This window comes from Eleutherodactylus coqui, chromosome 9 (assembly GCF_035609145.1).
Source record: "Eleutherodactylus coqui strain aEleCoq1 chromosome 9, aEleCoq1.hap1, whole genome shotgun sequence".
Lineage (NCBI taxonomy): Eukaryota > Metazoa > Chordata > Amphibia > Anura > Eleutherodactylidae > Eleutherodactylus > Eleutherodactylus coqui.
Window position 1 is genome coordinate 63,216,653 of NC_089845.1, and position 13,255 is coordinate 63,229,907.

The 13,255-nt window shown below is 44.7% G+C and overlaps 1 protein-coding gene across 3 annotated transcripts in view; it reads left to right on the forward strand.

Moving 5' to 3' along the window:
- The first annotated feature begins 4,879 nt into the window (after nt 1–4,879).
- Nucleotides 4,880–13,255, forward strand: part of MBP (myelin basic protein) — a 183,434-nt gene continuing 175,058 nt past the window's right edge. The window contains exon 1 of one of the 3 annotated variants that reach the window (XM_066579476.1): nt 4,880–5,060. The gene's annotated coding sequence lies outside the window, so the exon portion shown is untranslated. The remainder of the gene's footprint in view (nt 5,061–13,255) is intronic. The other 2 variants (XM_066579475.1, XM_066579474.1) reach the window with 2 other exon arrangements.

Sequence of the window (13,255 nt, forward strand, 5' to 3'; positions counted from 1 at the left end):
TAACAGAACAGCATTAACATCTAATAATGTAACCCCAAGAAAAACCCCAAGAAGACACATTAAGGCCCCCTGTCCACAGGCGTTGCAGTATCCCACGGCGGATCTCTACCGCGGGAGCCGCAGCCCGAGAGCAGGAGCCGCAGATGAATCTCTGCTGGTCAGCCTAATCTAATAGATAGGCTGACCGCGGAGAATCAAGGGACAGGGGTCGGTGCTTTCCATAGCAATGCGAAATCCCACTTGTGGACAGGGGGCCTTAGAATTTCCTGTGGTTTTTCTGCTAAGTACTCTAAGGCTGCATTCACACTGGCGTGAAAATCGCACAAGATTTGTGCGTTGTGAGATGCTCAAATCTCTCACAAATATGGTTCATTCACATTAGCGATTTTATCATGCATGGCAATGCGATGCTATGCAGGAAAGATATTGCAGCATGTCCTATTTCTCTGCGAGATCAACCATTGTTTTCAATGGGGCTATTGGCAGCAGCGCTGGTTCCACTGAAAGCAATGGGGAAACTCTGCAATCTTCTGCCGCGGCGGGCATTCCCTTCATCCTTGAAGTGATGCGAAGCTGTTTTCACAGGAAAACTCCTCTCATCCATGGGGCTTTCACATGGTGGGAAGTGCGATATCGGGCCGTGAATCATGTCCTCATATAACCCTCGCCAGTGTGAAGCAGCCCTAAGTGCATGTACACAGGGCAGCACATTCCACAGCATTTCCATATCCAAAACAGAGTCCAAATCTGCTGTGTATCCGCAGCTAATTTCAGCAGATACAGCAACCCCCTCACCTTGCAATGCTTGCGCTGTCAGTGAGCCCCAAGTTGTTGGTCAGGTGATGCCACTTCCGTATTACCTGACCATCAGATCAATGCTCTATAAGTCTCTGAGCGCCAATGCGCACTGACAGTGCAAAGTGAGGGAGTTGTATCTGCTGAAATCAGCTGCAGATACATAGCGGATTTTGACTCTGTAGTGCATGCAAAAGTACTGCGGAATTCTAGCATTGTGAACATTCCACAGCATTTCTGCCCCGTGTGAACAGACCTCAGGGTGCTATCAGATGAGTCTTCATGGTCACCGCTAATGCTCACAATTTACCAGGAATCTCTAGACTGCGAGCATTAGCAGCAGTCTCTGACACTTGTAAAACAACACCTGAAGGTCTTATTCACACAGCGTATTTTTCATCAGTATTTTGGATAAGCATTTTGTGAGCCAAAACCAGAAGCGGGTCCAAAATACGGAAGAAATGCAATTCTTTCTCTCTGTGTGTTCCACTACTGGTTTTGGCTCACAAAATACGGATGAAAAATACGCCGTGTGAATAAGCCCTAACCATGTTAGCCAAATTGTGCCTAATCCGCAGTGGAAATGCGTTCGAGTTAATAAGCCCTTAGAGTTGTGGGTATTAAAAATATCACTAAGTGGCATTGAATATGTTAATGCTGCCAATGTGGTGGTCATTTTTATGCCTGCTACATCAATGAAGACAGTTATCATTCTTTTTGCACATTGACCTATTACCTATTGATGAAAGACAAATGATAATGGTGATTATCTGTAAACTGCCCTTCCAATATGACAAAGAGGTACAACGGCAAGCTCCGAGGACTGGACAGTCTAGGTGCAAACAGGCAAAACAAGTGGCTCAGGACACAAAAGGGTTAAATTATTGTCAAAAATCCAAAAACTTCTGCCAAATGCACTGATAACACTATATTGGGTGCCCTAAAATATGACTTTTATTGGAAATTAATAGAGATGAGCGGGTGTACTTGGTAAGGACAGATACTGAAGCGAGTATCGTCCTTACCGAGTACTTGCCTGCTCGTACACAAAGATTCGGGTGCCGGCAGGGGGGTGAGCGCTGTGTTGCGGGTGTGAGCAGGAGGGAGCGGGGGGAGAGAGATCTCCCCCCCCCCCCCCCGTTCTCCCCCGCCGGCACCTGAATCCAGCAGGCAGGTGCTCGGTAGGCACGATACTCGCTCGAGTATCTGTCTTTACCGCTACACCCTCTGACACCATAGGGTTAAAGGTGGTTTTAGGCGGAACGATTATCATTCAAAAAATCGTTCAAACAAGCGAAAATGAATCATTTGGTCTAAACAAGAGTCAATGACAGAACGACGAACAAGAATGTTCACTTTTCGTTTGTCGTTTATTCTCTGCAGGCATAAAACATCATGGTTGGCGCGTTCACTTATCATTCGGTTTAACCAGCGCTCGTTCATTCACTCTCAGTCACTTATACAGCGAATGTGAAAGACTGAATGATTCTTGTTTGAATGAGCCAACGATGTATCCGCCTATATAAACCGGCTGCACAAGACAAACGAGCCGGCGGTGACATCACTCACCCGATCAAACGAGAATCGGTCTAAAAGGACCCTGAGGCCTCTTTCACGCGACCGTATACGTTTTTAAGCTTAGCTGTACGTGGTTAAAAATCGCTTGAAAGAAGTAGATCTGCAATCAAGTCCCGTTCTTAATTAGCGTGTTGTTGGCCAATAACATGGGCGGCTGCCGCGTGCTGACAAGAAAATACGCTGCTGCATGGAAAACCTCGGAATGATTGCTAATGCTTAAATAGCGGCAGCTGTCTTCTTTTCCCAGCATTGTACGCAGGGTAACTCCCTCCCCAACCCTTTTTTTTTAGCTTCCATTGAAGTCTATGGGAGCTTCCAGCATATTTCAGCAAAAGATAGGGCAAGACCTATCTTTTCATGCGCCGTATAAAAAATTGGTCACCGATGTCCTATTTTTCCCAATGCAATTTTTTTACGCACCCAAAAATGGCTCATCTGAATGAATAGATTGGCATCCAATGCTGCAGATGGTCGCCATATTTGGACACAGCTACGATAGCTGCTACATACAGTTGTGTGAATAAGGTCTAAAGCATGAGCAGTCAGATAGCGCTATCTCCCTTACAGTAATGCATACTTGCGGGCATTTATATCTACTAGCCACCTTTTGCCTGACTATATGGTGCTACATACTGCGACAGTAGGTGTTATGGGCTTTTAACCCCTAATGCTATATGACAAACGTTTACGTCCTGGCAGGCTGGTATTAGCGCACCAGGACATAACACGTCATGACGATGGCGCAGGATCAGAAGCAAAGTACGTGCCATTCCACAGCGGTAGTCAGCTGTGACTGATAGTCAAGCAGGGAATACATAAGAACAGCGATCACTACTGTTAACTCCCTACATGCCCCAATCTATGCAGATGGTGACATGTAAAAGGTTCACAGAAGGAGCCGGCTCCCTCTGTGACGTCATCGGCCCTCCCCGATAACATTGTGGAGGGCCAATGGGTCGCCATGGCAACAGGACACCAGATACAGATGTACGGGCTTGCCATTTCCTATAATCGCTATTGTAAGTGATAAGGCATTGCAGTACAGAAGTCCTGCAATGCATCATCACAGCGATCTTAGCTGTTATGGTTCAAGTCTCCTATAGAGATATACAAAAATAATTAAAATTAGTATAAAAAGAAAAAAGTAAAAAAAAAATAACAGAAAACATTTTTGCGCACTTTTCCCTATTTATATTAAAAAATACAAACTTTTAAAAAATCCCACCCAACCTGTATAATAACTTAACTCACTATTAAAAAAAAGTTTGTCCTTATATGGCCATGTCGATAGAAACATAAAAAAGTTACGGTTTTTAAAAAGTGCAAATAAAAAGCCTCTAAAAAAATCGTCGCATCTTTATGGCCAGAATAGACCATGTCCTTAAGGCTTCTTTCACAGGGTGACAGCAATATCGCCACGAGAAAATCGTAGCAATATCACATCTGTGTTCTATGATATTGAGATTTTGTGGCACTACAAAGTCATGCGACTTTGAAGCGCTCTTTTGCCGAGATTTTTTGGGGGGACTTGAAATATAAGCCCCTCCCCAAAAATAAGCCCTGCCTTTAAAAACAAAAAAATCACAATACATCACCTATCAGGTGCTGTCTTCTCCACACTTCTCCTCCGCAGCTCCAGCACTTGCTTGTAGTTTTCAGCCAGCGCTTCCTAGTAAGAGGTTCAAAAACCCCGCCTCCAGGAAGCGCTGGCTCTGATTGGTTCTCGAGCACCACAGCTCAGCCAATCACCCTATTGTATTGAATGGCTGTGATTGGTTCATCAAGCGCTGCAATGATTGGCTGAGCCGTGGCGCTTGAGAATCAATCGGAGCCAGTGTTTCCTTGGGGGCGGGTTTTTTGAAGACTACAGAAAAGTGTGCTGGAGCTGCAGAGGAGACGTGAGGTGGAGCGGGCAGCGCCTGATAGGGTATTGTATTGCAGCTAGGGGTTATTTTAGGGGAAACAGTAGGATTTCCTACTGTAAAAGTTGCACCGCACAAAACCACGTTTCCGTGTGATGTGATGCGACACAATGGAAGGCTCCATAGCGACACATGGGCTGCAAAACATCGCAAATCGCGGCAATATTTAGCAGCCCGCAATTTTTTCTTCTTGCAATTTAGCAGCCTACAAAACATTGCTAATATGAAGGAACCCATTGGAAAGCATGGGCTTCACATACATGCGATTTGTAGCACTGTCGCATCACCAGAAAACTGTGCAATTTTGTCACGCGTGTGAAAGCGGCCTAAGGGGTTAATTGCTCATATGGAAAGTGTGAGATTGTATTCGTTTCCAATAAAACTTACAGTTTTAACCCCAATATAAGGTTATTATTACCTTTGGCATATGTTTTCAGATTTTAGATACAAACAGGACACCTCTGGCGGAAGGAAGTAACTTCTGTCCGCTGTTAACAAGTAACAAATGACTGCACGACGCCTGCAGTTCCGAGCAGCTCCAGCAGGTGGCGCTTCTAATCCCCCAGAAGACAGACGGAAGGAGCGCGGCGCCTCGGCCGTGCAGGAAGAGCCCGGACTAACCTGAGCACATCTGGAGGAGGAGCGGCCGGGGGCGGAGGCGGCTCCCGACGGAGGACTGTCACCTGGCGGGGGTAGAACCTGCCACCTGCACCCCTCATATAGTGCTGGCCATTCCCAAGCAGCGGAGCCCTGGAGGTACACACGGTGGGTGCATGTGCTGTGGGGACAGGGGGCTGCGGGCACTGGGTGGCATGTAGTCAGTGGCGTGCCCTATGTGTTATGGAAGGCTGTGGGTGACACATCCTGGAGCTGGGTGACATTCTGCATGTGCTGCTGCAGCAGCAGCGTTAACCCCTGGTACAGCAGCAGCGTTAACCCCTGGTACAGCAGCAGCGTTAACCCCTGGTACAGCAGCAGCGTTAACCCCTGGTACAGCAGCAGCGTTAACCCCTGGTACAGCAGCAGCGTTAACCCCTGGTACAGCAGCAGCTGCTCCCCAGCCTGCGTTGTGCGTGGCTGCTGCTCTGCTTCCGCCTTGACAGTCTGGCATGACAAGTAGTGGTGAAGAAGGGCAGAGATAACAAGCTGTCTCCCCCCGCCCGGCTGCCCGCCCTCTATACAGGAAGCAGCGCTGCTGCGTGTTGTGCTTCCATATCTGGGGGCTCCGCAATGGGATGTCAAGCGGTAACGAATGCGCCGTGGAGGGTTCTAAGAGGTGCTAGGAACCTGCGAGCATTTGGGATCGCTGATACGACATAAGCGTGTCCTTAGGCGGGACACGACGTACGGCTGATTAATGCCACACAGTGATTTTGGCGCAGATTTTAGATAAAAAGTGTAATACATTTTCAAAAATGATAATTGGCCGCTCCATTTTATTCATCAAAATAGTAAAAAAAAGGGCAAAGATGTCGGAAAAATGTGACCGTTTAATGAAGAAGGTATTACGGATTGTTCACAGAAGCCCGCCGCACACTGAACGGATCCCGCTATAGTTAGGCTACGGTCACACAAGCGCCGTTTTACAGCGTATTACGGGGATGTGTAATACGCAGCGCTGAGGCTCCATGCAGTTCCGTGGGGCCTCTCACGGTAGCGTTTTTGCGCCGCGTATTCTACGCATACAAAATCGCACACAGCAGGTCCTATTTTCAGTGTTTCAGTACGTATTTCTACGCAGTAAATACACAATTGCACGCGTAATAATGCGTTTTTGCGTAGATCACTGCAGATTTGCAGAGTGAACTATGCTTTTTTGTACGCTCACCGTGTATTTTACGGTACTTTTTGCGCTTGCAAGGTATGTTCATTTAGGTGGTGCAAATAACGACACTCCGATTGACGTGGTTACCGTATATACTCGAGTATAAGCCCCATTGAGAGCAGTGGACTGCCGACACTCCTGCAGTGATTTTCAGGGAAGGCCTTTAAATGTAAGCTGAAAATCATCCCAAGCATGTGTAAAAATTAAAAAAATATATATACTCACCGGTCCACCGCTGCCAGGTCTCAGGCGCGTCTAGCCGCTTGGGTCCCGTCACGGTAATGAAGTTCTTTCAGAAAGGGCTGTGTCTGATTGGCTGAGCGCTCAGCCAATCACAGGCAGTGCTCAGCCATTTATTGAATGACAGCTGAGCGCTGCCTGTGATTGGTCACAGCGCTCAGCCAATCACAGGCAGCGCTTGGCCATTCAATGAATTAGCATTTACAGCTAATAATTAGAGATGAGCGAGTATACTCAGTAAAGGCAATTGCTCGAGCGAGCATTGCCTTTAGCGAGTACCTGCCCGCTCGAGATGAAAGGTTCGGGTGCCGGTGGCAGGCAGGGAGCTGCGGGGGAGAGCGGAGCAGAACAGAGGGGAGATCTCTCTCTCCCCCTCTCCCCCCTCGCTCCCTCCTGCTGACAGCCGCTACTCACCGCTCCCCCGTGCCGGCACCCGAACGTTTCATCTCGAGCGGGCAGGTACTCGATAAAGGCAATGCTCGCTCGAGCAATTGCCTTTACCGAGTATACTCGCTCATCTCTACTAATAATGTAAGCCTAACACTGAAACTAACCCTAACCCTCCATCCCAGCCAAAACTCATTTCACGCTGCTAGGGCCTTGCTCCAGCCAGCCAATCAGCAGCTTGTGGGCGTACAGTGGTCGGATATAGCCCATCACTAGGTCTCCACCTATACTTGTGGTGGAGACAAGATACAGCAGTGCCAACCCAATGACCCTGGAGGTCCCTTCCAACTCTACTATTTTATGACTTCTCCAAGTCCTAATTGGTAAAAAGGGTTTCATTCAGGGGTGTAACTAAAGGGTCAGGGGTGCAAAAATTTAGCTCAGCCCCCCCCCCCCCCCCACTATACCCGTACCCATACATAAACTGCTCTGCATACAGCTGCAAAACAAGTTTACATACAATATTTAGCCTCATGGCATCAGCTTTCCAAACATGACTCATTTCCTGGACTACGTGAAGATTTGCTTGTAGCCCCTGAGGCTGTCTTCATGTTTTTTGTTGCATTTTTGAACCACAATTAAAATCACAACAAATAACCACATAGACCATTAAAAACCAGACGTGGATTTATACATTACGTCTGTTTGTTTAAAAACTGCATGTGATGTGTTTTTGTAATTGTGTGTAAAGTATGCAATCATATACAGGAAAAACCTAGGTTATACCAGCATGGTCCATATCACTATATACAGGGAGGTGTGTGTGTGCGGAGTATCACAGGGGAGTCCACCCACAGCGCCCCCCAAAACCCTTATACTTACCACTCCGGATCCACTGTACACGTCCCGCGCAGTACAATGCATGACGCACCGACAGTGTCAGATGACGCGGTGGGCGGGGACGCGTATTCCCGCGATGCTTATGCTATGCTACAGTGGAAGTATAGTGTGATGGCTGGCTTCTATTGACTACATTGGAAGCCAGCCATGCGTATTCCTGCGGCATTTAGAACATGCCACGGTTTATTTCACATTGCGGAATTCTGCGGTTTGAACATTGAGCTATTAGGCTCAATAGAACCTAATAGCTGCGGGGCACCGCCGCGGATTGCGGTGGAAATCCGACCGTTAGCATTAGTCCTAACTATGTATATGTTTATATACAACTCCTGTATACAGTGATATTGACCATACTGCTGTAAGACCCGATTTCACGTCTGTGTTGTTTCCACCTGCCGGAGATTCATCACAAATCCGGCTTAAAATCGAAAAGTGGGCGGACCCCACTGTAGTCAATGGGGTCTGCCCAGCGCTCTTCGGTTCCATCCACAAACAGAGGTGTTTGGCTGTGGGGATTTCCCTCTCCTGTTCCCGGAGCGGAGAAAAAAAACAGAATCCCGCAGTGCAGGTGTGAAAACACCCTTACCTGGGTATCTACTGTATCTATATATATATAAAGCTGAAAGCCCTCACTGACTGACTGACTCACTGACTCACTGACTGACTGACTCGCCAAAAGTTCTCCAACTTCCCGATGTCGTAGAAACATGAAATTTGGCGCAAGCATAGATTATCTCCAAAATAGGAAAAGAAATTGGGTCCCAACTCGATTGTTCAATTCTATGCGCAAAAGAATTGGCGTCAAAATTTTACGTACATAATCTAAATCTCTCACTTCCCAATGTCATAGAAACGTGAAATTTGGCACGGGCATTGATTATGTCATAAAAAGGAAAAGCTAATGGGTCCCAACTCGATTATTCAATTCTATGCGCAAAAGAATTAGCGTCCAAATTTTACGTACGGAATCTAATTTTCTCACTTTCTGGTGTCATAGAAACATGAAATTTGGCACGAGCATTGATTATGTCATAAATAGGAAAACCTAATGGGTCCTAACTCGATTATTCAATTCTAGCTCAAAAGAATTGGCGTCGAAATTTTACGTGCGGAATGTAATTTCTTTACTTTCCAGTGTCTTAGAAACAGGAAATTTGGCACAAGCATTGATTATGTCATAAATAGTAAAAGCTAATGGGTCCCAACTCCATTATTCAATTCTATGCGCAAAAGAATTAGCGTCCAAATTTTACGTACGGAATCTAATTTTCTCACATTCCGGTGTCATAGAAATGGGAAATTTGGCACGAGCATTGATTATGTCATAAATAGTAAAAGCTAATGGGTCCCAACTCGATTTTTCAATTCTAGCGCAAAAGAATTGGCGTCAAAATTGTACGTGCGGAATGTAATTTTCTCACTTTATGGTGTCATAGAAACGGGAAAATTGGCACGAGCATTGAATATGTCATAAATAGGAAACGCTAATGGGTCCCAACTCCATTATTCAATTCTATGCGCAAAAGAATTAGCGTCCACATTTTACGTGCGGAATGTAATTTTCTCACTTTCCGGTGTCATAGAAACGGGAAATTTGGCACGAGCATTGATTATGTCATAAATAGGAAAATCTAATGGGTCCCAACTCGATTATTCAATTCTAGTGCAAAAGAATTGGTGTGGAAATTTTACGTGCGGAATGTAATTTCTTTACTTTCCAGTGTCTTAGAAACAGGAAATTTGGCACGAGCATTGATTATGTCATAAATAGGAAAAGCTAATGGGTCCCAACTCGATTATTCAATTCTATGCGCAAAAGAATTAGCATCCAAATTTTACGTGCGGAATGTAATTTTATCACTTTCCGGTGTCATAGAAACGGGAAATTTGGCACGAGCATTGATTATGTCATAAATAGGAAAAGCTAATTGGTCCCAACCCGATTATTCAATTCTATGCGCAAAAGAATTAGCGTCCAAATTTTACGTGCGGAATGTAATTTTCTCACTTTCCGGTGTCATAGAAACGGGAAATTTGGCACGAGCATTGATTATGTCATAAATAGGAAAAGCGAATGGGTCCCAACTCCATTATTCAATTCTATGCGCAAAAGAATTAGCGTCCAAATTTTACGTGCGGAATGTAATTTTCTCACTTTCCGGTGTCATAGAAACGGGAAATTTGGCACGAGCATTGATTATGTCATAAATAGGAAAACCTAATGGGTCCCAACTCGATTATTCAATTCTAGTGCAAAAGAATTGGTGTGGAAATTTTACGTGCGGAATGTAATTTCTTTACTTTCCAGTGTCTTAGAAACAGGAAATTTGGCACGAGCATTGATTATGTCATAAATAGGAAAAGCTAATGGGTCCCAACTCGATTATTCAATTCTATGCGCAAAAGAATTAGCATCCAAATTTTACGTGCGGAATGTAATTTTCTCACTTTCCGGTGTCATAGAAACGGGAAATTTGGCATGAGCATTGATTATGTCATAAATAGTAAAATCTAATGGGTCCCAACTCAATTATTCAATTCTAGCGCAAAAGAATTGGCGTCGAAATTTTACGTGCGGAATGTAATTTTCTCACTTTCCGGTGTCATAGAAACGGGAAATTTGGCACGAGCATTGATTATGTCATAAATAGGAAAACCTAATGGGTCCCAACTCCATTATTCAATTCTAGCGCAAAAGAATTAGCGTCCAAATTTTACGTACGGAATCTAATTTTCTCACATTCCGGTGTCATAGAAACGGGAAATTTGGCACAAGCATTGATTATGTCATAAATAGGAAAAGCTAATGGGTCCCAACTCGATTATTCAATTCTATGCGCAAAAGAATTAGCGTCCAAATTTTACGTGCGGAATGTAATTTTCTCACTTGCTGGTGTCATAGAAACGGGAAATTTGGCATGAGCATTGATTATGTCATAAATAGTAAAATCTAATGGGTCCCAACTCAATTATTCAATTCTAGCGCAAAAGAATTGGCGTCGAAATTTCACGTGCGGAATGTAATTTTCTCACTTTCCGGTGTCATAGAAACGGGAAAATTGGCACGAGCATTGAATATGTCATAAATAGGAAACGCTAATGGGTCCCAACTCCATTATTCAATTCTATGCGCAAAAGAATTAGCGTCCAAATTTTACGTGCGGAATGTAATTTTCTCACTTTCCGGTGTCATAGAAACGGGAAATTTGGCACGAGCATTGATTATGTCATAAATAGGAAAAGCTAATTGGTCCCAACCCGATTATTCAATTCTATGCGCAAAAGAATTAGCGTCCAAATTTTACGTGCGGAATGTAATTTTATCACTTTCCGGTGTCATAGAAACGGGAAATTTGGCACGAGCATTGATTATGTCATAAATAGGAAAAGCTAATTGGTCCCAACCCGATTATTCAATTCTATGCGCAAAAGAATTAGCGTCCAAATTTTACGTGCGGAATGTAATTTTCTCACTTTCCGGTGTCATAGAAACGGGAAATTTGGCACGAGCATTGATTATGTCATAAATAGGAAAAGCGAATGGGTCCCAACTCCATTATTCAATTCTATGCGCAAAAGAATTAGCGTCCAAATTTTACGTGCGGTATGTAATTTTCTCACTTTCCAGTGTCATAGAAACGGGAAATTTGGCATGAACATTGATTATGTCATAAATAGGAAAAGCTAATGGGTCCCAACTCCATTATTCAATTCTATGCGCAAAAGAATTAGCGTCCAAATTTTACGTACATAATCCAAATGTCTCACTTCCCAATGTCATAGAAACATGAAATTTGGCACAAGCATTGATTGTGTCATAAATATGAAAAGTTAATAGGTCCCAACTCGATTATTCAATTCTAAGCGCAAAAGAATTAGTGTCCAAATTTTATGTACGTAATCTAATTCTCTCACTTCCTGATGTCATTTTATATGAAGGAAACATCGCATGGTTACCTCTACGTGGTGTTTTCTGGGTAACGCAGAGAACTATGCAAAATGGTGAACATATGTTTTTCCTCTGTATCTCTAAAGTAACCACGACTTCATAAGATTTTCCGTGTGAACACCAGATAAACACCAGTACCAAATTAACTCGGGCGAAGCCGGGTATATCAGCTAGTATAATATATATGTACAGCTGGTATAAGTTATACATCTCCTGTATATAGTGATATAGACCATGATGGTATAACCTGGGTATCTACTGTATATAATATTATATATGTACACCTGGTATAAGTTATACTTCTCCCTGTATATAGTGATATGGACCATGCTGGTATAGCCTGGGTATCTCCTGTGTGTATATATACAGCTGGTGTAAGTTATACTTCTCCCGTTATATAGTGATATGAACCATGCTGGTATAACCTGGGTGTCACCTTTATATAATTACATATGTACAGCTGGTATAAGTTATACATCTCCCATTATATAGGGATATGGACCATGCTGGTATAACTTGGGTGTCACCTTTATATAATTACATATGTACAGCTGGTATAAGTTATACATCTCCCGTTATATAGGGATATGGACCATGCTGGTATAATCTGGGTGTCACCTTTATATAATTACATATGTACAGCTGGTATAAGTTATACATCTCCCGTTATATAGGGATATGGAGCATGCTGGTATAACCTGGGTAACTCCTGTATATAATTGTATATGTACCGCTGGTATAAGTTTTGCCAGATATACATATGTGAGTACATACAGTACATACCACTGCATGTACTCCTCCTCCGCTCCCCGACACTGTCAGTGCACCGCCAGCCGGACCACGCACCCAGGGAGGCTGCAACCTGTAATTGGCTGCCAGCTCCTCTGGTAACGGCCCTCCCCTCCATGAGTGTCACCTACAGCTGGCCAGGGCAGTGAGACTGTATATAGAGGGGGCCTGCACCCCCCCCCCCCTTCCCGTTTGCTAGGGGGCCGGGTCGCAATTGGTGGTTTCATTTAAGGAGATAAGATTACAAGTGTGAGTATTTTGTCCATAAGGCCACTTTCAGGCGAGCCCGTTTTACTCCATATTTGGTCCATATTTTGAGAACCGTAATACGGAGCCGATGTAAATCAATAGGACTATTTACATGGACGGATTTTTTCACTTTAATGACCCATACATTTGCCTCTGTATTTCCATTCTATTCTATTGAGCAAGTACTGATCAGTATTTGCCCAGTGGAAAGTAAAATATACAGAGGCAAAAGCAGATCAAAATGTCGCTAAATGCTGATGACCTACGGCTGCAGCATCATCTGAAATGCGTCTCGTCTGAAACTAGCCTTAGGCCGCCTGCACACGGGCGGAAATCCCGTGGCGGGATTTTCCGCGGGATTTCCGCCACTGAAAGCCTGCATAGGAGTGCATTACAATACGCACTCCTATGCAGACGGCCGCGGTTTGGCCGTGCGAAATGTCGCGCGGCATGTCCTATTTCTGTGCGGGGCTCGCAGAGCCTCGCACAGAAACGTCACTCACCCGGCCGCCGGCTCCGGTCTGTGCATGCGCACATGAAAGAGCCGGGGCCGCCAAGCGCGGGTGAGTACGCGCTCGTTCCTGCAGGCGCAGGGGTCGGGTCCCGCCGCCGAATCCGACC